Source organism: Ornithodoros turicata, unplaced genomic scaffold, assembly GCF_037126465.1.
Source record: "Ornithodoros turicata isolate Travis unplaced genomic scaffold, ASM3712646v1 Chromosome183, whole genome shotgun sequence".
In the NCBI taxonomy this organism is placed as follows: domain Eukaryota; kingdom Metazoa; phylum Arthropoda; class Arachnida; order Ixodida; family Argasidae; genus Ornithodoros; species Ornithodoros turicata.
In genome coordinates, this window is record NW_026999330.1 from 119,475 (window position 1) to 145,426 (window position 25,952).

Genomic DNA, 25,952 nt, shown 5'->3' on the forward strand with positions numbered 1-25,952 from the left:
TTGATAAAGATTGCAGAGCATGCCGCGATCTACGTTAGCAACAATAAGAACGGCCACGTGGCCCTGCTGGAAAGTTCGTGATGTTATCGGAAGTCGTCTGGCTCTTGCGCGCGCTTGTGTATCGGCGGGAGCCGACGATTTTCAGAAGCGACTGGAAGAGCCCGGCAACTCCCGTACATTTTCTTTCAGTTCTCAGGTGAAAAACGCACTTTCTAGGAAGTGACAAACATGGTGGTTAAGAAGAGCTACGTTTATCCCCACACTCTTAAAAAAAGGGTGTACTTTAACTCCTTTCCTTGCCACATATATAACACCCTTTTGGAGAGTACAATTACGCTCAAAAGGGTGTCTCCTCACTCCCTCAAGGGAGTAGCATAACACCTTCTCCCTGCCGGGAAGTAATATTACTCTCCAGTAGGGAGAAAGGTGTTATGCTACTCCCTTGAGGGAGTGAGGAGACACCCTTTTGAGCGTAATTGTACTCTCCAAAAGGGTGTTATATATGTGGCAAAAAAGGGAGTTAAATTACACCTTTTTTTTAAGAGTGCAGGGACAAGTTAAAAGTCGCGGGACAACCACAGCGAGAGACCCCCCCCCCCCCCCCCCAGTCACATATCTCAAGTCGCCGGCAGTATGACAATAAAACTAAGGGTCTGGGAAACTCCCCAGAGCCCTCGTTTTAATGCCAGTTTGATAAATAATTCCCCCCCCCTCCTCAGTCTGTGGTGTCTTTTTTTCCTATCTATGTGCAACGATCTGGTCGTTCCAATATCCGTTTTGTAGCGTATATATATATATATATATATATATCGTTCAATCGCATTGTTCGCATCGTTCAATGAGTATCTGTTTCTCTACGTGCAGCCATAGAAGCCATTTTAATCTGTAAGTTTGAATTTCAAACACGTCTAGCATCATTTACTTATTTTTTTAATGGCTTTCCCCCCCTCTTTATAATGCACTGGCTAGCACTGTGGCATTGAGGAGTGCTCAGTCACCCTCCCAGGTGTATATCGCTCGCTGAGTGACCCCTGGTTTGCCAATCCCGAACGATGCGCAGCTACCCAAGGCCGACGAGCCGCAAACACGGCGAAACACGTGTCTTCTGGTGCTGTCGCATCGTTCAATGAGTATCTGTTTCTGTACGTGCAGCCATAGAAGCCATTTTAATCTGTAAGTTTGAATTTCAAACACGTCTAGCATCATTTACTTATTTTTTTGATGGCTTTCCCCCCTCTTTATATATATATATATATGTATCTCGTCATTTCAACCAGGCTGGTCATTCAATAAATGACGTCGCCCTTTTTATTCTTCAATCAAACTTTAGCTCCGATAGAGGCAGGGAACAACGCCAGTCTTACCTCATTTACAAATTCCAATCATTCAATAACGAAGATCCCGGTGTACTTTCAACAGGAATCTGGTCGTCTAGATGGGATATACTTTCCTTTTTTTTCTTTTATTTTCCTTTTTTTTTTCTTTTCAGCTATGGCCTCAGTACAGCTCATCCTGAGCTGTCTCCCCAAGAAAGATGACATCACCACCCCGACTTGACCTTGCGGAATGTTCCAGAATATGACTCAGACAACTGCCACGTGGCATACTTGCACCGATTGTGACGTCACCCAGGAAACCTATTTAAGCAATATGCAACCCTTGTACCTCTTTTGTCCTGACGAAGACAGTGCCACTGTCGAAACGTCGACCATTCTTTTTTTAATCTATTTGTTAAATTGCCCATTTAAATAAATTAGCTTTTGTTAACGTTCCTGTAATCTGTAGTCAAAGTCTTATTATTTCACTTTTATTCAACTTCGTAGCCGTCTGATATATTGAACTATATATACTTACTTATACTTGTCCTATATATCATACACGCTTTAAACAGCTGTTTATTAACAAGCCCTCTGTTGTCCCTCCATTCTTTACGAATTGCATCAGAGTTTGATTGCCAGGGTTTCTCGTCCTGTGACGTACAAGTTGTAGAGGGCAGCAGAAAGATCCCACCCTGGGAAGCACCTCCAAGGTATGACACCTCCTTGGCAAAATACAAGAAACAAGATACTGCTTCATCAGTACTTCAAGAAGAGTTTGCACACTTGAAAGACAGCTTTGATATAACCATACTGAGATTTACACAGATGGGTCCAAGTCTAGTGCAGGAGTGAGTTGTGCTATGGTTTGTGGCACGCACACAAGGTCTCATCGTATAAAAACATTTGCATCAATTTTTACTGCCGAGGTTTACGCCATTATCTTGGCGCTCAACTACATCCTTCAAGATTCCATAAAGTCTTCTGTTATATATACAGACTCCTTGAGCTCCATTAATGCAATCTGTAATCAGCACGTTACAAAAAACTTTCTTGTGCAGCGAGCGAGATCTTTAGCCAGTCTGATAAGAACGAAGGGCTACGCTCTCATGCTATGCTGGGTGCCCAGCCATGTAGGCATCAAAGGAAATGAGTTGGCAGATCAAGCAGCTGCAGCTGCTCTCCAAAATGACATCACACCCTTTGATATGTCCGTGCAAGACATGAGATTGACACTCAAGAAATCACTGCACAGAATGTGGCAAGCATTTTGGAATACACAAACAAATAACAAGCTCCACTTAATTAAACCTCAAATTCAGGATACAGGAGACCGTCTGGAAAACCGCCTGTTGTGCACTTTACGAGCGAGGTTACGTATAGGTCATACTTACCTTACACACGGGTTCTTACTTCGGGGAGAGGAACCACCGGAGTGTGCGCACTGTGGTCAGCTCCTCTCTGTTGTACACATACTCATCACATGCACACATCATGAAATCCATCGCAAATATCACTTCAAGGAATTTTATAAATACTTCTTACCTCTTCACCCAGCCCTATTGCTTGGTGAGGAGGCTCTCGTCCCTTTTACAAGCGTCTTTGATTTCCTGAGAGACGTTGGCATTATTAGCCTTTTGTAGTCGCAGAGTAATGTTTTACACGTATACGCTCATCTTTTATTAGTCATCATGTTTACTCTTAAATAACCATAACATCACCACTGTCTCAATCATACCTCAGTTTGTGGCGCATTATGATCTTTGTTGTCAATGCGCCATTAAACTCCAATCATCATCAATCATCATCATGTCCTATATATATATATATATATATATATATATATGAATAACTGGGTACAGATGGACGCGAAGAAAGTAGACCACAAGTAATGAAGGGACTTGGGAGGCCGTGTAAGGGTTAAAAACGGTTGCTACTTTTATTACATTAATAATTAAGGGGGTACTGGAAGTAGATTCATATTTAGGGGTCGACGTTTCGGCAGTCAGCGCTGCCTTCAACCCGTTGATGGCAGCGCTGACTGCCGAAACGTCGACCCCTAACGATAAATATATTTCCAGTACCCCCTCAATTATTAATGTAATAAAAGTAGCAACCGTTTTTAACCCTTATACGGCCTCCCAAGTCTCCTCATTACTTGTAGTCTCTCTCTCTCTCTCTCTCTCTCTCTCTCTCTCTCTCTCTCTATATATATATATATAGGTTGAGGTAAAAAGATGTTTAAAAGATTAAAAGGGGTTGAGGTAAAAAGACGTTTCGACAGTGGCAGTGTCGAAACGTCGACCCCTCGCCCATTTTACTTTTCAACGTCTCCCTGCGTAATAAACTAGTGTTTGCAACTTCCCTAAAATCTGTTTCCGCGTCGTTTTTGCAACTTCTATATATACATACATATAGTAGAAGACGTATACGTTGGGGGAACCACAACTTGTGTTGCGCGCCCCGAGGGGGCGTTTCTTGCTGTGATATGCTGATAGCATTGCGGGAGGCGAGGGAAAAATCGGATCAAAAGCGGAGCATCGAGCTCGTCAGGAACAGCTGCGTTGTCTGGCAGTCTCGTGGGGCATTCTGAACGAAGGTATGCAATAAACCTTTTCCTCATTGACGCATTGACTGGTGTGGGACGTTCCTTCATTGGGCCGCATGGGGTGTGTGAGCGTTCGGAGAACTGGAGCGGAAGGCGGTTGCTATCAAGGTAAAATAAACATACATTGCTTGTCGCGGTAATCCGTTCCATTCCTTTTCGCCGGGCTAGCCAGGCGAGCGAGCATGGTTTCGAGACGTGGGAAAAGGGTCCCACAACGTATACGTATAGTATAGACTGTTGGGAAGCCTTATGGAAGATCAAAAGCAATTGCTACCTTTATTACATTAAGCCATTAAATGGGAAGCGCTAGAAATAGATTTACAGTTACAGTTAGAGGTCAACGTTTCAGCAGTCGGCACTGCCTTCAACAGGACTACACTTGGAAACAAGGTATGTTCAAGAGAAAGGTGCAAGGGGCGACGGGAACAGTACACTTGGAGCTGCGTTGTTGATGTTCCAGGAGCATTCCGTCCATTGAACACTTGCAGGGGCGTTGGCTGTCTTCCAGCAGAGTCCTCCCTGGTCGTCTGATAAACCTGAAATGGTAAAAAGAGAGACGGAAGAAAGAACGAAAGAGTGTCGGGGGACTTGGTCTATGAGCTAAGGCTGCGAACTGTAGATTATATGCCGGGGTCCTCGTTTATCGTGGACCTGAATTTGTGTATTAGGAATGATTCAAGCCCGTTGTCTGTTGCGGTCTGAGTGGAAACCAAATTGTAAGATGTACATGCTAATGTCCTTGAATGAGTGGCCGGCTTGATTGAAATGACACGACAAAGGAAGATTAGGTTTTTATTATTATTATTATTTGTAATATCGAATATGTGATGAGTAAAACGAGTTGGGCATGACGTTGTAGTTGCGCCAACATATTGTTCCTTGCACGACGATATGCTACGCGAGACGGTTCTGGGAAATTTCTTCAAGGCGCTCCGACTGTGTTAAGATTCAGTGATGGCGTTTCAGTACATTTTTAAGGTGAGGGATCGCGCTATTGAATCTGATTGTAAGGTTAACCCTGAAGTTTCGGCTGACAAGCGTAATTTGGAGATCGCTAAGGTTTGCTCCATCGGGATCTCAGCTCTGGTTTCCGCAATTTGAGGTCCTGTTCGTCGGTCGTCACATAACCTCCCAGTTCCAAGATCAAAGTTAGTTGTGCCCACCTTACCCCTGAGGCAGTGGCAGAAGTCCGTGACGTCATCATCTATACCAACACCAAGAGAAGCCCTAGGACACTCTCCGAGATGAGCTGGACCGTCGTACTTCCTTATTCAAGGAGCAGCGCCTGCAGCCGCTACTTACCACCGAGGAGCTTGGCGACCGGCCCATTCCATTCAGACCTACCGCCCACGCCTCCCCAAGCACGCCGCCACGTGTCACGTTTTGACCAGTGGATCACCGGTAACAGCTCGTCCTTGCGACCTACATATGTGGTGCCTATTAATAGCAAAGGAAGGATCATAGACGACTTAATCTCAATTTCTTTTTTTGCTTCCTGTACTCCTTTAAAGTGCTGAACATCAGCGGTACAGTTTTAAGCAGGGTTGCCACACTGGAGTTGGAATAATTCGGGCATAATTCCGGGTTTATCAGAGCCCAGAATGGAATTGGAATGGCATGGCGGAGGCTGTCCTAGGAATGGAATGGAATTGGGTATTTCTCGGCAAGAATGGATCGGAATGGTCTGTGTGCCCCGGTGGTAGTTTGGTTTTAATCCAATCTTCCCCCAGGGTCCTCCATCTTATATAATTTGTGTTATGTATTTATTCATGTAATTTCTTATAGAAATTTAATCCAATTGAAACAACCTCGCTAGTTCCTGCCCTCGTACCCTTTGCAAGCATGCACCGCATATTCACGTGCACGGTCAAGGTCGAATGGTCTTTGTGTTTCTCTCTGTTTCTTTTTTCGTTTTTTGTGTGTGTCTTTTTTTTTAGCTGGGTGATGTAAATATCATGTAGCAATGCAATTCAAATGAAATGGGGAACCCTATTCCACAACGCTTGTGGAAAAAAGATCAATCGGGAAAGAGCATCCAACGGTGTCACGTGAGAGATGACAAAAGATCCAAAGGGAAGCATGATCCAAACGAAAAAAAAAAAAAGGATTCACGCCGAGGGGACATCCATACCGAAAGGAGATCCACGCGGCAAAAAAGGTCAATAGGGAAAGGGTATCCAAGCGAGGAAGCGCGTGAGAGCGCGCATATATGAACGAAAAGATAACATGATATTTCCACGAAGACCGCTGCACATGGGCGATCGGAATTAGTCACAACTATCACATAACTTCCGCCATCCGGGAATCCGCCCGTCGAATCCCACTCGGTTGAAGGGCGCGACCTGTCCAACACACCAAACCGCCATGGCCAAACTGGGGACACTGGGGGAGTGTTCTGTGTTTGTGTCTACTGGTGTGGGTTGAATCAGATTCAGCTCAACCCAATTACACCCGAGTTATTGAGTAAATATAGAACACTGTTCCCCTCCCCTGATGTTGCTGAAAACTATAACAAAAAATGTCAGGCCGTATGACATATACGCCTTCTGTCAGATTCGCAAACATCTGGAGCCACGCACGTAAGAGGTTTGCAACAGTGCTTGCAATAATAGTGCAACTTCGTCATCCTAAGAGAAGAAAGTGCTCCGTTGTGAACCACCACCGTTCGGACACGAATAGAGCTGTCTGTCGTTTTTATTTGCAGTAAGTTGGCATTGCATTCCGACAGCCACAAAGTCATTTCAAAATATCCCTAACTTGAGGGGAGCACGCCGGTAGCAATAATGGAGTCCAAGTGGTTCACAACATCAGGAAACGTGGGGACATGCTCCGCTACACACGTTGCTAACTGTCTGTCCGCCTCAGAAAGCAACGGTCTGTCCCTTCGAAGCACGCTTGGGCATTGTCGTCTTCCTATGGCGAGGGGATTAAGCCACAGAGCATGCACCAGATTCTGAGTGGCATGCTGTGAGGTTCAAAGCGACCCACAACAGCTCTGCGAAACTGGGGCGCCTTCTGTAGATTCCACTCAGTAGGCCATTTGTTTCAGCCTTCTACCATGTTCGTGGTTTGAGGCCCGGTATTCTTGAATTTACTCCATATCTCTTTGATGATAGCATTTTCCATCCAGAAGGTCTCGAAGTACCAGGAGAAGTACCGGGTGATTGGTATCGCTTCGACTGCCCTGACGGACTGCCATTAGTACAGGGAACCAGCGGATGCCTCGTTGGCGGTATTAGCGACTGATTTTTTTTAAATCTTCCTTGCAGTTTATATATTAAAGACATTACTACTTATTATTATTTCCTTAGTCTAAAAATATTGATTGTGAAGAAATCATGAAATACAGTAAGCAACAACAATAACAATGCATGCTTAAGTGATGATAATGTAGTGGGATGTTTCGCCGCAAAGCGCCATCCAGTCCTATTGCTAGAGGGGGAGAAGATGAAGAATGATGATGAAGAAGAGAGCTCACGCAGGAGCCCTGTTGTAGCTAAGAATGTGATGAAGGCTTGAAGAGCTCGCAGCTGATGCGCTGCAGGGGCGAATGTAATCCATGCTGTGGATAGGTACCACATTGCTTTTTAGGAGGAAAAATGTACGCAAGGAGTCACGTCGCAATACGAACTGCAACTGTACGGCACAATGAAGTTCCAACGTGGTCACGTGACGCTGAAATAAAGATCCAAACGAGAAAGAGGATCCATAGGGGAGAAACATGCATACTGAGAGAACATCTACCAGTGGGTCTTCTTCCCTATGGATCTTTTTCCTAGAAATCCATTCCACGACCTTGGTTTTAAGCGACATTGCGTCCGTTGTACTGATCTGAAAAAAAAAGAAACACTGAATTATTCCGTGAAATTGAAGTAAAAATTGTTCACCAGTCGCCTAAAAAACGAACTACTTCGTTTTTACGTTTTCCTCCTCTCTGCACCTGAAAAATGTGCCTCCGGAAATTGCCTCCCATGAAAGTCATCCAGTGACCTTTTCGCTCCAATACTTTCGTGCGCGAGGAGGAGTATAGGAAATAGAAGAGATGGTCACTTGAATTCCTGCAGAGAGACTATCTCGCCTGTTCGTCCTCGTCTAAAGTCCACATTTCCTTACCGGTCGGCTACGCATACGTGGACGGCGCGCCAGTGCGCACTGAACAATAACGCTTATCGGTCCCCCAGATAAGGGCACTTAACATATACGCCGCCCAGGACTCCTTGAGGTGACCGATGTACGTCAATTGCTGCAATGGCACAGGACGTCGAAAGTGAGGTGAGGTTCCAACCCCCCCCCCCCCCACCCCTGTATTTTGTTAATCTTGTCTCCTTCATGGTCATTGCGAACTTAGAAATGTTTTTAATCCGTATTACGACACATTTTTAGCAAAGAGTTGGCTTTGTGTCAATCTGTGTCTCTATTAGTCCCAATCCTGACCCACAGATCGTCGTGTTTCTATTGCGCTGTATTTGTATATAGTCACCGCAGACAATCAGTGCTTCTTCTACGATATTTGTGGCGTTACTTAAGCATTCATGATTACACGAATTGCAGCAGACCTCCCGCCAAGGGTCTCTAAAACAACCTCTACTTCTTATTTTTTTCTAGAATGCGTTATTGATTTCCTCGAACCATTCATTACGAATGGTAATCTTCACGATAATGGGAGGTATTGCTAAACGTCCGCGTACTTCACCTTCCATCCTCAGTGAACTGCGCAGCTGGTAGCTTTGGCAGTGGAGAAAGATCTCACTGTTGCATTGCTTCTGGTACCAGATGGTGGTGGCACAAACACCTTCTGTTTTTTTATCCTGCAGTTAAACCGTTTGCCGCTATCGTTAACGGCTTCTACGTTTCATGGCCTGTTCAGTAGTAAAGGTCACCTCGGGTGTCCCGCAGTATTCATAAACAACTGATAAGGCGATAAAAATATACGAAAGCTCCACGGCTCTATTCGAACCTTATCACTTGTGTCGTGAGTGCATATTGATGATGACTGAAGTTTCATTGTGAAGCGGCAACTGACGTATATTGGCTGCGTACCAATATCGCTTGCGCGCCACCTATGGGCCGGAATACCATTTGTTCAATCTTCTTTAATTACATACTCAATGAGGTATTCCACTCTATGGTACACTCTCAGAGAAAAATCTGGAGCAGTTGTACCTTTCAAGAGGTAATATTTGTCGCATATGTTGCGCCTAAAAGGTTGCAAAGTTCTGCCTGCTACCTCACGCTCTCCCACGAATGATAGGTTACCACTTCTGATTCGGTAAGCGAGGAGACGTACGCACCTTTGTTGCAATTTGCATATATAATAATTGCTTTTGCCACCCTTTTACACGCTTTATGAAACGCTATGCTGACCAAGGTGGTAACTATACAAGTAACCACTTTTTCACACCCTTTTTTCTGGGAGTGTAACTCCCTCAAACATATAACCCAACAGCAGTCTTAAACGGCGAAGACCAGAAGGACCATGCTAGAATGCATACCGCCGTGTAGAACTCACACCGTTAGCCATTATATGTCAGTCCTGGGAACATTGCACAATAATCACGTTCAAAGATCGCATTCCACCGGTTCAAGCAACCCACAAACGTCCCCCACGAGGAACAATGTGTTGCCGCCCCTCATTGGTGGGTGGGTACCACTCGACCGTGAAGTACAACGTCGAGCGTTTGAGGCAATTTGCAAGTAAGTTTTCAACATTTCTTGGAAACTTATAACAGCTCTTGAGCGGGGCCTGCGAGGCCATGGGGAGGGGCACCCTCCGACCTCTTCCTCATGTCGTGATAGCATATTCCTAAGTACGTTTTCTATACATGGCTACGACTTGCCTTGGGCCGTGGCCCAAGGCAAGGCGCCCGGACTCCGAGGCGCCTTCCTCGGCTGCCCACCCCTTCTAACCGTACCCAGCTCCTAAAGGAGCTAGGTTATATGACTGCAGTCCGCTGGAACGACCATTATTCATTGTTGCACCGTTGTTGGACCGATCGAAGCTTGAAAACTGTGAAGGTCGCTCTTCTGCCACTCCTATGGTGCGACCCCTCGCATCCAGCTGCCTGTGTAGGTGTTGCTTTTCTGGTGGGCTGAAGCGTAAAATAAGCGTAAAATAACAAAGTAGCAACCTTAAATGCACAGTGAGAATAAAGTGATTAGACCATATGTAGGATGAAGCTAGTGAGATTCTTTTTGGTCATTAATGAAAGCTCCGGTTCAACTCTAACATGTTGACTAGAGACTGAAGTGTACGTGTATTGTACTAATTGTTTGCCGTAGCTAGTTCTGCATAAAGGTGTACACCATTGTTCACTACGAAATGAATAAGCAGACACTCGTTTATTGAAATTACACAAATTTACGAAGCTTGCGTTATTATTACGTAAAGTACCGATGCAAGCAACCTCTCTTAAGGCTCTCTTTTGTACAGTCTGCATTTCACTTATATTTCCGGTAGTCGTTGTACCACAACTTTTTTGTTTTTCTGGTAAGATATAACGATATCTGCTTAATATTCCGTTTACACCAGATAGCTTCTTTGTAGTGTATTTTACACTAAACAATATTTTGCACAACATCTACATCTTACTACCACTACCACTGCCACTACAAAGGAAGTGATCGGACTCACAACGTTAATTTATATACATATTTGCACACTTAGTTTACGTTGAAAATTAATTAGGGTTTAATTAATTCACTAACTAAATTAATATATTTACACTATTTAATTAGATTAATTGATTAAACCAATATGATTAGATTAATTAGTTCAATTAATTAGTTAGTTTAATAGATTGATGAATTTACCTGTTTAATAAAGTTTAATAAACCTATTTTTTTTTACACGGCACTCCGAGTGGTACTCTCACTTCATTGCCATTTATTAGGCGCACATAATGGCGGACAATGTAATGGTCCTCGAAGTGGAGCTCTCACACGGCGCTATGGAAGCGGCTTGTCACGGTGAGGATTCCTTTCCCAGAGCTTCTTACGTCGTTCATCTTTAGGCGCACTGAACAGCCAGACCTTCCTTTCGGCGCTTACACCTGAGTAGAGTTACCTATAATAACTCTAACCTGAGTATCCAGAGCGATAACCAGGAGCATGACAATGACGATTCCTGCCCCCCGGCATGATGAAAGCAGGGGCACCGTGACAAGCCGCTTGCACAGCGCCCTGTGCGAGCTCCACTTCGAGGACCATTACATTCTCCGCCATTATGTGCGCCTAATAAATGGCAATGAAGTGAGAATACCATTCGGAGTGCCTTGAGCAAAAATAAGTAAAGAAATAAATATTTTCAGGTATGAAAACATCAGGCCCTTCATCAGGCTACAGCAACCGCAGAAACACGCATGTAAGCAACTTTCTCGTATCAGCCACGACGAAAAACACGTGCTTCCATGCGGAACGCTGGGCAACTCCCCAAGCCACATCTATCGCAGCGCCCCCACACGCTTTCCACACTACGCGTGTCACCGGAATGCGTGGGATGAACCAGCGGGTCGTCTCACTCTCCCTCTTCTAGTGCACTCTAACCGGGGTGAAGAGAAGCACCAGTCTGTGATCTGGCTAGAGCTTCAGGCTGACGCTATAAGGAGAACGCTCGCTGATAGCTGTGGAGAAACGTTGTCTACTATTCGTCTGTCATCTGCTACCCGGCTGTTCGCGGTTCCGAAAAAAAAAAAAAAAAACTTTCTCCTCGCTTGGTAATGATTCCGCCGCTCCTTCCATCCTCAACTATCTGGGAGAACTGGCGAAACTGGTTTACGGGACCAAAGGGGCAAAGCGCTGAACTCCACTGACCGGCTAATCAGAACGAGTTTTCGTTATAACGTAATCAGTGAAGCGGCATCATACCTTCCCGTCCTTGTAATACCGGGAGTGGCGAGTTGAGGGTGAAGGCGCGGACCCGTGTTTATGAACAAATTGGGATAGAGAAAAGGATAACACCCGGAATTGTAATTCTGCCGGACGATGTGGATGAGATAAAGCTCCATTTTTGGAGTGCCAGTGATCCCACTGACATGAGTGCATGCGGAGCGAAGTTGGGTGTACGCTGCGAACGGGGTCGTGGCAACGCTCTATTAACCACAAAGAAACGGAATAAACTGCGCCCTGCGCTGTGACTGTTCTTTATTAAATGTAAAACAATCACAAACGAGCGAGACAAAGTAACATGCCACTTTAACGATACCCTACATTGTATTTCAAGAAAAGTGAGGTGTAATGTTTAGAGGAGGAAAGAAAAAAAAAACAAGTAACGAAAATTTGATGTTCACTTCTTCCTTATAATAATATCACCCTCGTGTTCATCGTAAGGTATACAAATAACGAACAATAACAGGCCGTGTTTGACGTACGTGTAATCTATCGCTTGTAGCAAGCAAAAAAGAACAACAAAGGGAACGTTTCCTGAAAAAAAAAGAAAACATTTACGCACGTATTCGTACCGTGAGACGTTTTATGGGAAAGAAAAAGATTAAACGTTTCCTAGGACAACAACATAAACTTTATTTTGAGATGATGGATGGGGAGGTTCACCGTTGGAGCTGATACTCTTCCCCATATCTTGTGGAGATGGGGGGAATGAAATTCAAGCGAACGAAGTTTGATTCTGTCCAGAAAGGTCAGAACAGCTTCGAGCGCAGATCGTTGGTGGGCTGGATTGGGCCAGGGACCAAGCAATTTGGTAGAGAGAAGGGGCAAGAGTCCAGCTAACAAAGAAAAATGTTTTCGTTTATGCAAACGAAACGTTTAAACATATCCTGGGAAAACGTTTAAATAATTTGGACGTATATATAACAGAACACGTTTAAACGTGTTTTAAGAAAACGTATAATCTGTGAAACGTGTTACAAAAAGCGTTTCTTAAGAAACCGTTTAAACATTAGGCTAGTTCACACATACGGTAACGGCGTACGGCAATCGTGGACGGCACGGCAAATCGCACCGTTCCCTCGCCGTTGAGACGCCGTGATGACCTCGGCGGCATGGCGAAAGGAAGTTGAGACATGGTCAACTTCTGCCGTGCCGTGACCTCGTCCACCCTCCATCGAACAATGGGCGCTGCGCATGAAAACTGCCGGCGTGTGCCGTATTTAGCCATGCGAGAGAAGGAAGGCAAGAAGACACGATAATGAAAGGACCCGTGTTGTTCGGGAGAGCGGGCGACCACGGCGGGCAAAGGGACTGTGTGAAGAACGGCGCCAAGCGACCGCAGCTTGTCGCCGTGCCGTTGTTGTTCGCCGTCCCCGATGTTGCCGTATGTGTAGACTAGCCTTTAAACGCTTCAAGGACAACGGAAGCGAAATTTGTCCATTCCAAAAAAAGGGACCCAACAAGGTGTAAATATTATGTAAAATTATGGTGCCACTAGTATTTTGCGACTACGTTGTACGGATGGGCATATTTTTGACGATTACGAGCGTGCTGGGCCGCCCACCCGACACGATCGCCCATGGAGCGCGCCAAGCATTGTGGGAAAATCTGAGGAGCGCGTGACGTCAAATATCACTCGCGGTCCATGTGCGGCTGCCCGGTAAACGGCACAAACACGGCGAATTCTGAATAACGCCTGAAGATGTTCGATAAGGAGATCTCGTGAAAGTCTGAAGGCGATATATCCTATGAGAGATGGGTTCGTAAATGCTTCTTCGTCTCCGTTCCTTCCCCGTAGCGGGAATTAGATGTACGCCGAAACGCCAAATGAAAGTCAGGAACTCCAACAGGAGAGCCAACGTGCGTCACTTCCGTGGTCTGCTACGGCGGCGCGGCGACGCTTACCAGGGGCTCAGAGTGCTCCACGGCCGAATTTTATATCGCGATTGTGGCGGCATTTCAACTAATATACGCAAATCTAAGTCGAATTCCGGATTGTTTTGGTACACATCGCAATATGAGGCAAATAGCATTGCAGCCTATTTTCGCTTCCGTAGTCCTTTAATAGAGAGCTCTAGTTAATATGCATCCTGGGGCGACTTTAGGGGGATCTGTGCCGCCATTTGTCTTGCCCTCAAACTGGAACACGGCTCTCAAGCAACCGCGTTTCTCAGTGCCCTTACCGTTTATGAGTTAAAGCCCCTCAACCAGTCTCGTGTCTTCCTATATCGCCTATTCCCATTTTGACTAATGCTTTTGAGCGAATTATCTCGCCCGGCTCACCGACTTCGAACTGCAGGGGCTCTCATTTGGCCTAATGTATGCGCAGACAGTCCCACTTCGCCTACTGATCCGGGTCACTGGATGAAAGAAGGCGGTCCTTTTATATGCTGACAAAAGTCACTTCCGTATTTCTTTAGTTCTTCCTCAACAGTCAATGTGAGAAAACAAAAAGTTAAAAAAGTTAATTATGCAACTCCAGATAACAACATTATCCGTTTCCTATTTCTATTGAAGCTTGTGTTAATTTCAGCCGATTAATTTGTAACGGAAATACTTCTCCCGATACCGATCTAAAAAAATATATCGCGACCTGAACTCCGGCACCGAAATAAAGTATCGGTTACTGTAACGTTGCAACAGTAACAACACTGCGGCGTAACCACTCATTCATCCATCCATAATCCACCAATCCCCTTATGAACGAACGGAAAGGTTTCACTCGGTAATAATATATTCACTTTAGTATTGGTCGTATCACACACACACACACACACACATCAGGACAGTTGCTCACCGGACATTTGTTCACTGTCCGAACACTGAAGGCGTGAAAATGCTCACAAAGTCTTCATATGTGCCTGTCTGTTTTTTTTTCTCGTAAGTTAGAGGTCGTGTTTGGTGGCACAGTACAATAGAAAAATGTTTGTCACAGGAGAACATACCTTGTTGTGTCTTTGGGGTGTGTGTTGCGCGAGAGGGTAGGAGGAACCTGGGAAACATCAAATTTCTGCGTCATGTTTTCAATCACGTGCATTACTGTAGTACCTTAACATTTCTAACACCCTGCTTTCTTCCTATAAAACTGTTAAGCATGCCAGTAAGATTCACAATGCGCAGTAATTCACACAACGTAGTCATAATTATCGCAGAAATTGAACTTAAAGTACACCGCCAAAGGCGACCGTGCGCGACGGTTTGAAGAGCACTACCAGCTAGTGATGTGTCAAACGCGAATGATTCGACCACAGTGAACGAATCACCGGACTGAACTGTGCGTGTCGATTCTTCGATCACGCAAACAGTTCACCAGTTCACCAAGACCACATCCACAATCGCAACAAGCATGAACACATATAAAAAAGAAACAACAGCGGCGAGCTCATCGCGCCATCTGTGGACGTTGTTGCCATGCTTACTCGAATGCTGAATATGGAGGAGGAGGCGGAGAGGGCGTACGGCGTACTGTTGAGTTGAGGGCAGTTCGTAAGGTAGAGATACCCATGGAGGCGCGTGTGATTCGTTCATACCGAGAGTGTTCGAGGGAATCGAGAGTTGGGGAACTGACGAACTAAGCAGCTGAATGCTAGATCGCCGGGTCGGAGAACAAGCTGGAGGCAGGGTGTGAGATACGGGTATCGAAGCGCCAGTGGACAGTGTAGTGTTGTGTACTCGCTGCGCTTTTTGGTTCAGAGAGGCTCGCCGGCGCCGTTTGTTGTTTGCAGTCGTGGCTCTCGTATGACGGAGGGCGCCTTGTCGTGGCCCTGTGGCTGGTTGACCTCAAAGGCTCACAATAATGAGTTTTTGGATGACTTGCAATACAGGACCACTGTGTGTGCTACCTGGGAATATCAGATGGTGCAATGAAACGATCTGTCAGAAGGACAAGCATTGCCGTCGTTTCACGTTTCACAACGCAGGCTGCATAAATAGCGTCTGTACAACGTGTTTAATCGCAAGTTCAATGAATAAGACCAACGATCAAGTCTGAAATAAGTCCTGAGATGATCCACATGAGCAACTACCGCTTTGTTTACACTCTATCTGGCCGCCGATTAAGGGAACAGCAATGTTTTCAATCCCTGTGTGTCTATGCTCTGCGCTTCATGATCAGTGTTCGTGTGGTTCGTGAGTGAGAGAACTGATGAGCTTAATCGCTGAGTGAGAGTTGGACAGAGCACAACGGGCTCGGCGAACAGGTGAATGGGTTTGTAGCGGTGGCGCTCCTTGAGTTGTTTGTTGAGAAATGATTTTGGCTGCAGTCAGCTCTTGTGCTTTTGTGTACGTGTCGTCTCTTCCTTGTTGTGCTCGCGCGCTGTGCATTGGTGTGATGTAGCCGCTGTGGCTTTGTGAGTTGGCTTGCTGTTTATGACTCGTGCTGTGTCGTCGTTCATGAGCTGGTGTGATTGGGGAGCTGTGGACTCCTTGTGCACGGGATGGAAGGTTGTCTCAGGCGATATTTATTTCTTCTTGTACAGCTTTAAGTGGTCGTACTATGTCAAGCATTGACGGACGCGCCGTAGCCCGTCCGACGAGAAGGCGTTCACTGACACAGCTGTGACAGCTAAGCCTGCATTCCAGCGGGTTCCCACGATGTGCCCATGAGCTGGCTGCAATACCAGTATGACGTCACAAAAACTGTGACGTCACTGGTTCATGAACGAATCATTTGAACGAATCAGTAAAGTGAACTGATCGAAATGAGCCGGTTCACCAAAATGAGTCAGACTTCCCATCACTAGTACCAGCCTGTGATCTGCTTCGAACCTCGCGCTGACGCTATAAAGAGAACGCTCGCTGATTGGTCTAGAGAAATGTTGTCTGCTACTCCGCTGCTGTCTGCTACTCGGCTGTTTGGGTTTCTGAGAAGGCCGTTCTCCTGGGTCGGTAATGATTCGGCAGCTCCTTCTATCCCCAATTCTCCGGGAGAATTGGCAAAACTGGTTTACGGCGGCTCAGGGACAAGGCACTGACCCCCACTGACCGGAGAAGCAGAACGCGTTCTCCCTATACCGTCATCGGTGACGTGGCATCATACCTTCTCATCCTCATTATACTTGGAGTGGCGAGGTATGGGTGAGCGCGGGAAGCCATGTTTATGTGTGTGTGTGTGTGTGTGTGTGTTTGTTGTTGTTGTTGTTTTTTCTGAGTAACGAATTGCACACATCAAAACCTTTCGCGCTACTCGGTAAAATGACACACACACTTTCATCAGATCAATCCCAAAATTCGCGGTCACCCCCCCGCCGGCGCACTCCGTCACTATACTCAGCCGCTATGCGGGAAGCTGCCTTACAGGATGTTAATTCAATGGGAGACAGCGTTTATGCCAATTAACAGCAAAACAGAATAAATTTTTTAAGATGTCATCGCCTAATAGAGAAGAACACCATGTAAAGAACCCCTGGAGACATGAAAGGCACCAGCAGGATATAAGCCTAGTGCACCCTGGCCAAATGAATTTTAATGCATTGCGCCTATGGGGATTCCGTCGATTTTTGCACACCGTCCATGTTTAGACTACGATTTTTCGACAAAAGCAGTCAAATTCTGCAAATGTCATCACCTATTTTCGTTCAGTACGTCCTCCAGGCGACATACCAACCACGGCACGATGTGTGAGTGTTAATCCTGATGCACCCAGGGCCTTCAAAGTTGCGACTCAGACAGGGTTCCCCTCCTAGGCGCTCGACGGACTAAGTCCCAGTATTATCGTAATACGCATGCGCTGAGACTGTACGGCCGGTCTGAAGGATTCGAAACGAGAACTGTCATTTTTTCCAGAACTCGAAGTGGCTGACAGAACAGACAACTTTATTTTCAGTGAGTAATATACAAATGATACCGTCTTGTATTTTATATCGCTTTTATATTAAACTATACAACTTGATAAAACTGTCCATTTCGAGTGCCGTTTTGGAAGTGATTTTGTCAAACGCGACCTTTCAGGGTGCAACAGGAGAACAAGGTACGGGGCTCAAACCCCGTGATCGTACTTTCACATATACATACACATATACATTACATTATATAATCAGCTTAGGATGATGAAATTCGCCATTTGGCCGTTTTGGAAGCGATTTTGTCAAACGCGACCTCTCAGGGAGCAACAGGGGAAGATAATGGGTTCTAACCCCGTGATCTTACTTTCACGTATACATATTATAATATCAGCTTAGGACATCATTAATATTAATTTTATATCAAATGATAATAAGCCCCGACGTTTACGAAATTGGCCACTTGGCCATTTCGAGTGCCGCTTTGGAAACGATTTTGTCAAACGCGACCTCTCAGGGTGCAACAGGGGAACAACGTACGGGTTTAAACACCGTGATCATACTTTCACGTATACATATTACAGAATTAGTTTAGGACATTTTTAATATTTTTATATCGAATGATATTGAGCCCCGAAGTTGACGAAATTAGCCACTTTGCCATTTCGAGTGCCGTTTTGGAAGCGATTTTGTCAAACCCGACCTCTCAGGGTGCAACAGGGGAACAAGATACGGGGTTCAAACCCCGTGATCTTATGTTCACATATACATATTACAAAATCAGCTTAGGACATATTTAATATTATTTTTATATCAAATGATATTAAGCCCCGAAGTTGACGAAATTGGCTGTTTGGCCATTTCGAGTGCCGGTTTGGAAGCCATTTTGTGAAACCCGACCTCTCAGGGTGCAACAGGGGAACAAGATACGGGGTTCAAACCCCGTGATCTTCCTTTCACATATACATATTACAAAATTAGCTTAGGACATCTTTAATATTATTGTTATATCGAATGATATTAAGTCCCGAAGTTGATGAAATTGGCCAATGGCCATTTCGAGTGCCGTTTTGGAAGCGATTTTGTCAAACCCGACCTCTCAGGGTGCAACAGGGGAACAAGGTACGGGGTTCAAACCCCGTGATCTTACTTTCACATATACATATTACAAAATCAGCTTAGGACATATTTAATATTATTTTTATATCAAATGATATTAAGCCCCGAAGTTGACGAAATTGGCTGTTTGGCCATTTCGAGCGCCGGTTTGGAAGCCATTTTGTGAAACCCGACCTCTCAGGGTGCAACAGGGGAACAAGATACGGGGTTCAAACCCCGTGATCTTACTTTCACATATACATATTACGAAATTAGCTGCGGACATCTTTAGTATTATTTTTATATCAAATGATATTAAGTCTCAAAGTTGACGAAATTGGCCACTTGGCCATTTCGAGTGCCGTTTAGGAAGCGATTTTGTCAAACGCGACCTCTCAGGGTGCAACAGGGGAACAAGATACGGGGTTCAAACCCCGTGATCTTACTTTCACATATACATATTACAAAATTAGCTGAGGACATCTCTAATATTATATTTATATCAAATAATACTAAGCCCCGAAGTTGACAAAATTGACCACTTGGCCATTTCCAGTGCCGTTTTGGAAGCGATTTTGTCAAACCCGACCTCTCAGGGTGCAACAGGGGAACAAGGTACGGGGTTCAAACCCCGTGATCTTATGTTCACATATACGTACTACAAAATCAGCTTAGGACATATTTAATATTATTTTTATATCAAATGATATTAAGCCCCGAAGTTGACAAAATTGGCCATTTGGCCATTTCGAGTGCCGGTTTGGAAGCCATTTTGTAAAACCCGACCTCTCAGGGTGCAAAAGGTGAACAAGATACGGGGTTCAAACCCCGTGATCTTACTCTCACATACACATACTACAAAATCAGCTTAGGACATCTTTAATGTTATTTTTATATCAAATAATATTAAGCCTCGAAGTTGACGAAATTTGCCACTTGGCCATTTCGAGTGCCGTTTTGGAAGCGATTTTGTCAAACCCGACCTCTCAGGGTGCAACAGGGGAACAAGGTACGGGGTTCAAACCCCGTGATCTTATGTTCACATATACGTACTACAAAATCAGCTTAGGACATATTTAATATTATGTTTATATCAAATGATATTAAGCCCCGAAGTTGACGAAATTGGCCATTTGGCCATTTCGAGTGCCGGTTTGGAAGCCATTTTGTGAAACCCGACCTCTCAGGGTGCAACAGGGGAACAAGATACGGGGTTCAAACCCCGTGACCTTACTTTCACATATACATATTACGAAATTAGCTTCGGACATCTTTAGTATTATTTTTATATCAAATGATATTAAGTCTCAAAGTTGACGAAATTGGCCACTTGGCCATTTCGAGTGCCGTTTAGGAAGCGATTTTGTCAAACGCGACCTCTCAGGGTGCAACAGGGGAACAAGATACGGGGTTCAAACCCCGTGATCTTACTTTCACATATACATATTACAAAATTAGCTGAGGACATCTCTAATATTATTTTTATATCAAATAATACTAAGCCCCGAAGTTGACGAAATTGACCACTTGGCCATTTCGAGTGCCGTTTTGGAAGCGATTTTGTCAAACCCGACCTCTCAGGGTGCAACAGGGGAACAAGGTACGGGGTTCAAACCCCGTGATCTTATGTTCACATATACGTACTACAAAATCAGCTTAGGACATATTTAATATTATTTTTATATCAAATGATATTAAGCCCCGAAGTTGACGAAATTGGCCATTTGGCCATTTCGAGTGCCGGTTTGGAAGCCATTTTGTGAAACCCGACCTCTCAGGGTGCAAGAGGGGAACAAGATACGGGGTTCAAACCCCGTGATCTTACTCCCACATACACATACTACAAAATCAGCTTAGGACATCTTTAATGTTATTTTTATATCAAATAATATTAAGCCTCGAAGTTGACGAAATTTGCCACTTGGCCATTTCGAGTGCCGTTTTGGAAGCGACTTTGTCAAACCCGACCTCTCAGGGTGCAACAGAGGAACAAGGTACGGGGTTCAAACCCTGTGATCTTACTTTCACATATACGTATTACAAAATTAGCTGAGGACATCTCTAATATTGTTTTTATATCAAATGATACTAAGCCCCGAAGTTGACGAAATTGGCCACTTGGCCATTTCGAGTGCCGTTTTGGAAGCGATTTTGTCAAACCCGACCTCTCAGGGTGCAACAGGGGAACAAGGTACGGGGTTCAAACCCCGTGATCTTATGTTCACATATACGTATTACGAAATTAGCTTAGGACATCTTTAGTATTATTTTTATATCAACTGATATTAAGTCTCAAAGTTGACGAAATTGGCCACTTGGCCATTTCGAGTGCCGTTTAGGAAGCGATTTTGTCAAACGCGACCTCTCAGGGTGCAACAGGGGAACAAGATACGGGGTTCAAACCCCGTGATCTTACTTTCACATATACATATTACAAAATCAGCTTAGGACATATTTAATATTATCTTTATATCAAATGATATTAAGCCCCGAAGTTGACGGAATTGGCCATCTGGCCATTTCGAGTGCCGGTTTGGAAGCCATTTTGTGAAACCCGACCTCTCAGGGTGCAAAAGGGGAACAAGATACGGGGTTCAAATCCCGTGATCTTACTCTCACATACACATACTACAAAATCAGCTTAGGACATCTTTAATGTTATTTTTATATCAAATAATATTAAGCCTCGAAGTTGACGAAATTTGCCACTTGGCCATTTCGAGTGCCGTTTTGGAAGCGATTTTGTCAAACCCGACCTCTCAGGGTGCAGCAGGGGAACAAGGTACGGGGTTCAAACCCCGTGATCTTATGTTCACATATACGTACTACAAAATCAGCTTAGGACATATTTAATATTATTTTTATAGCAAATGATATTAAGCCCCGAAGTTGACGAAATTGGCCATTTGGCCATTTCGAGTGCCGGTTTGGAAGCCATTTTGTGAAACCCGACCTCTCAGGGTGCAACAGGGGAACAAGATACGGGGTTCAAACCCCGTGATCTTCCTTTCACATATACATATTACAAAATTAGCTTAGGACATCTTTAATATTATTGTTATATCGAATGATATTAAGTCCCGAAGTTGATGAAATTGGCCAATGGCCATTTCGAGCGCCGGTTTGGAAGCGATTTTGTCAAACTCGACCTGTTATGGTGCAACAGGAGAACAAGGTACGTGGTTCAAACTCCATGATCTTAGTTTCAGATATACAGATTAGAAAATCAGCTTTGGACGTCTTTAATATTATTGTTATATAAAAATATATTAAGCCGCGAAGTTGATGAAATAGGCCATTTGGCCATTTCGAGTGCCATTTTGGAAGCGATTTTTAAAACGCGCCCTCTCAGGGTGCAACAGGGGAACAAGATACGGGGTTCAAACCCCGTGATCTTACTTTCTCATATACATACTACAAAATCAGCTTAGGACGCTTTTTGCTTAGGGAGTGTCGTTTCGGAAGCAGTTTCTTCAAACGCGACCTCTCCATGTACGGCCTGGCACCAGGATTAAAGGGGCTTCGCACGTTTTAAAGGGCTCGATCTGCTGCTGAGCGTTGCGGTACCCTCTGTTACAATCCCAGTACAAGCCGTTCATAGTATCTTTTTGGCACAATGATACAAGTCATTTGAGTCATTGTAAAGGGCCCTGCTGCCGCCTTTTCCAAATTTTGCGGTGGTTTCCGATGCAATCACAGGAGAGGGGCATAACATAAGCCGTCGCGTCTTTATAGGTGTGTAAAATGTCGGCCACCATGATTAAAGGGTTTTTTGTCCGTTTTAAAGGGCTCTGCTGTAGCCTTTTATGGAGTTTGCGGCCGCATCCGTTATAATTCCAGTAGAACGGCAATAGCATGCATAACCCGTTGCGTATACTTATATGACTTTGGAACTATGATACAAGGGGTATCGACCGTTTTAAAGGGCTCTGCTGCCGCATTTTCTGTATTTTGCGGTAGTCTCTGTTACAATCCCAGTAGAACGGCATTGCACAAGCCATTGATGACATGTCATCGGCAGCATGATACAAGAAGTCTCGCCCGTTCTGAAGGGCTATGCTGCATCCTTTTCCCGATATTTGCGGTCGCCTGTGTTATGATCTCGGTAGAATGACATAGTATAAGTTGTTGATAATATGACTGTGACAGCATGACACAAGGGGTTTTGCTCGTTTAAGAGGCCTCTGCTGCCACGTTTGCCGAATTTGGCGATCGCCTGTGTTATAACTCCAGCAGAATAGGATTGCACAAGACACTGGTAACTTTCTCTCTTTCGCTCCATGATACAGGGAGTTTCGCCCGTTTTTTAAGGCCTTGCTGCTGCCGTATCCAAATTATGCGGTCTCCTCTTGCGCAATTCCGGTAGAAAGGCACAGCGTAAGCCGTCATTAATATGCCTTTGGTACCATGATACAAGGGGTTTCGTACATTTTAAAGGACTCTGTTGCTGCCTTTTCCGCATTTGGTGGTCGCTTGTGTTGCGATCCCTGTAGAAGAGCATCATAAGCCGTTGATAATATCTGTTTGGAACCATGATTAAAGAGGTTTTGCCCGTTCTAAAGGGCTCTGCTGCGGTCTTTTACGGATTTTGCGGTCGCCTCCGTTACAATCCCAGTGGGAAGGGCAATAGCATAAGCCGTCTCGAATATGCCTTTGACACCATGATACAAAGGGTTTTGCCCGTTTTAGAGGGCTCTGCCGGCGCCTCTTCCAAATTTTGCGGTCACCACTGTCAAAATCCCAGTACAAGGGCCTAGTATAAGTCGCTGATAATGGCTTCGCTATGCAGAATACACCAGTGACTCTTTGTGGTGTATTCCATGGGTGCCCCTGCCATCATCGGGGTTGCAGAAAGGTTAGTTTTTACTTTTCTCAAAGAAGTTGGCAAGTGATGCAATGTTTCAGAAGGATACTGTGGTGGTGGTGGTGGTGATGGTGATGGTGAAAGGGCTTGCCGTTGTCGGCCTCACGTATAGGGGCCACGTCACGACTGACGCCCTGGGGAAATGTGCGTCCTGGGCAGACTTCTAGGGTCACTGTGGGTCATTTCTTGCAGGTCGAGGTGTAAGCATACCATGGACTTGTTTATGCGTGCTGTACTTCGAGAAAAATTGGTTGATTACCATGAACAGTGAAATTCAAACGGCTTCGTAACGGATATGTTCTCAAGCGGTGAACAACCCCAGGCCATAGTCATGAACTATTTGTTGTTGTTGTTGTAACGGATATGTATTTTCATCTATGATGTCTTCTCCTCAGACTTTAGCACCAGTGCTCGTAGGTGTCTGTTGCCGTGTAAATGTTCGGACTGCCGGCGATTTGCTGTGCAAGTTCACTTTTGTGCCCCGTATCTTGGCAAGTTTTTTTCCTTGCCGTCGCGGCTCTCTCACGCTGAATTCAAACGGAAGGTATCAGCCTTTGGTCCGTTGCGCAACTCGTATCAGCAGCGAAGAGGAACGACAATTTCTTCTTTGTCATTGTTGTTGCGGCTGGCACTATCATCAATGCGCATAGAAGCCAAGATGCGGTACCCGGCGTGATAAGACGTCTGCGTGATTTCGAGTGGAGAGAACCATAGGGTGATATATCTATATGGATACATATCTATGCGTATATGCATTGGTGGCCAAGGTGTATCGGGAAATCTCATGAATTACAGGGGAGTGGTTGGAAAAATTCAGGGGGAGTGTACACCTCCCTGGGGGTGGGGGTAATCACCCTGGAAAGGACCGCAATTATAGCAAAGTACCTTAGCGTAAACAGCTGAGCGGTATAGTTATTAGGCATTCGCATATACAATTCGTCAATGAGAAACTTCACTTGACACACCAGCAGAGAAAAATGAGCTTCTTTTCCAAATTAGACATTGAAAATTTGAAAGGCGTTGCAAGTTCTTCGTACATAGTTCTTCACGAACGATTATCCCAACGTCCAGGAGCACTGAAATTGTCGGTTTACACACTGTATTGCTGATATTGCTTGCATTTTTAACATGAAAAAGAAAAAGGAAATCAGGGAAAGAGAAATAATTAAAAATATTCGCACAATGACCCTCGAACATAACGACTCCATCTATTTTTTTTCCTTTTTTTTTTTCACTGCGCCTCTCTGTGCTCAGTATACAGTTTTTCGCGCATGATATCCGGAGAGGCTGCTGGATTGGATTGGAAAAGAAAGAAAAATATAGAGAGGTTAGTCCCGACCCAGTCAGAACAGGCTACTCCAAAACGCGTTTGGCGAGAGGCTGCTGCTATGCTGTAAGCCCATAAACTTAGTGTAATAATTAAGATGATGTCATTCTCTGCACTTGTCTCCACTATAACTTCTCAATTATCATATTACTTACAGTGTAGCTTATCAAAATGCACGTTCAGACCAGATCGCTAATCGCTATAACTACTAGCTGAGGTTCATGAGTCACAAGAACTGCTCGAATGTGAATGTCCTTCCTAACGTCGACAGGAGCAACACTGCATCGAGCAAGGGTAAAAACAATGCCTGAAAACCTGGTTTCATTCCCACTTCTTCATCATTGGTGTGCGTGGGTGTGGGTGTGGGGGGGGGGGGGGGGGGGGCAGCTTTATTCTATTTAGTGGTCAAGAGCCCTCGGGACACAGAATAGCTGACTGCAAGCCATGCACATGCGGCCCGCGTGTGTGAGAGCCCTGATTGCCCTGATCTAAGCATTACTTCATCTTGAGCGAGAAATAAATAATGTACTCGAGGGCGCGTAGCACTTGTTTAGCGTTATCTCCAAATCTGGTATTTAGTTCTGCTCCAAAATATCTGGTCCAAAGAAGTCGCGTTTGATCAAACTTTTGCCACTCGCATCGCCACAGCACTCGGAGACGCCAAATTGTCCGTACCTTCCATTTCATTTAGTAATAATTCTGGATATAAACGTGATATCGAAGATGTCATCACTTAATTACGTAGTCTGTGTATCCATGCTTAATAGCTATGAGTCCGCGGCCCATACCTGATTCCCTTGCCAGAGCCCGCGAAGTAGCGTTTGGTCAAATCATTCATTTTCAAGCGACCAAAGAACAAACAGGAGACAAGACCAGACACATGTCGCTCTGTTGTTGTTTCGTGTTTGTTCTTTGGCCGCTTGTGGATTTACACCAACCAGCCCAATCTATATACTTCAGACATTTTGCAAAATCGTCGCCCAAGAGGCACTCACTGGCACCAATTTGTCAGTTTCCTCTATTTTAGCTCGTAATAACTCTTGATACCAATTTGATACTGATGGTATCATCATAA

The 25,952-nt window shown here is 44.8% G+C and overlaps 1 protein-coding gene across 8 annotated transcripts in view; it reads left to right on the forward strand.

Annotated features, from left to right (window-relative positions):
- The first annotated feature begins 3,892 nt into the window (after window positions 1–3,892).
- The window catches only part of LOC135373027 (uncharacterized), an 81,216-nt gene continuing 59,156 nt past the window's right edge, over window positions 3,893–25,952 (forward strand). For 3 of the 8 annotated variants that reach the window (XM_064606339.1, XM_064606338.1, XM_064606345.1), the window contains exons 1-2: window positions 8,096–8,196; window positions 11,232–11,284. The gene's annotated coding sequence lies outside the window, so the exon portion shown is untranslated. Of the gene's footprint in view, window positions 3,916–8,091; window positions 8,197–11,231; window positions 11,285–25,952 lie in introns of those variants that run through there. The other 5 variants (XM_064606341.1, XM_064606342.1, XM_064606340.1 and 2 more) reach the window with 4 other exon arrangements.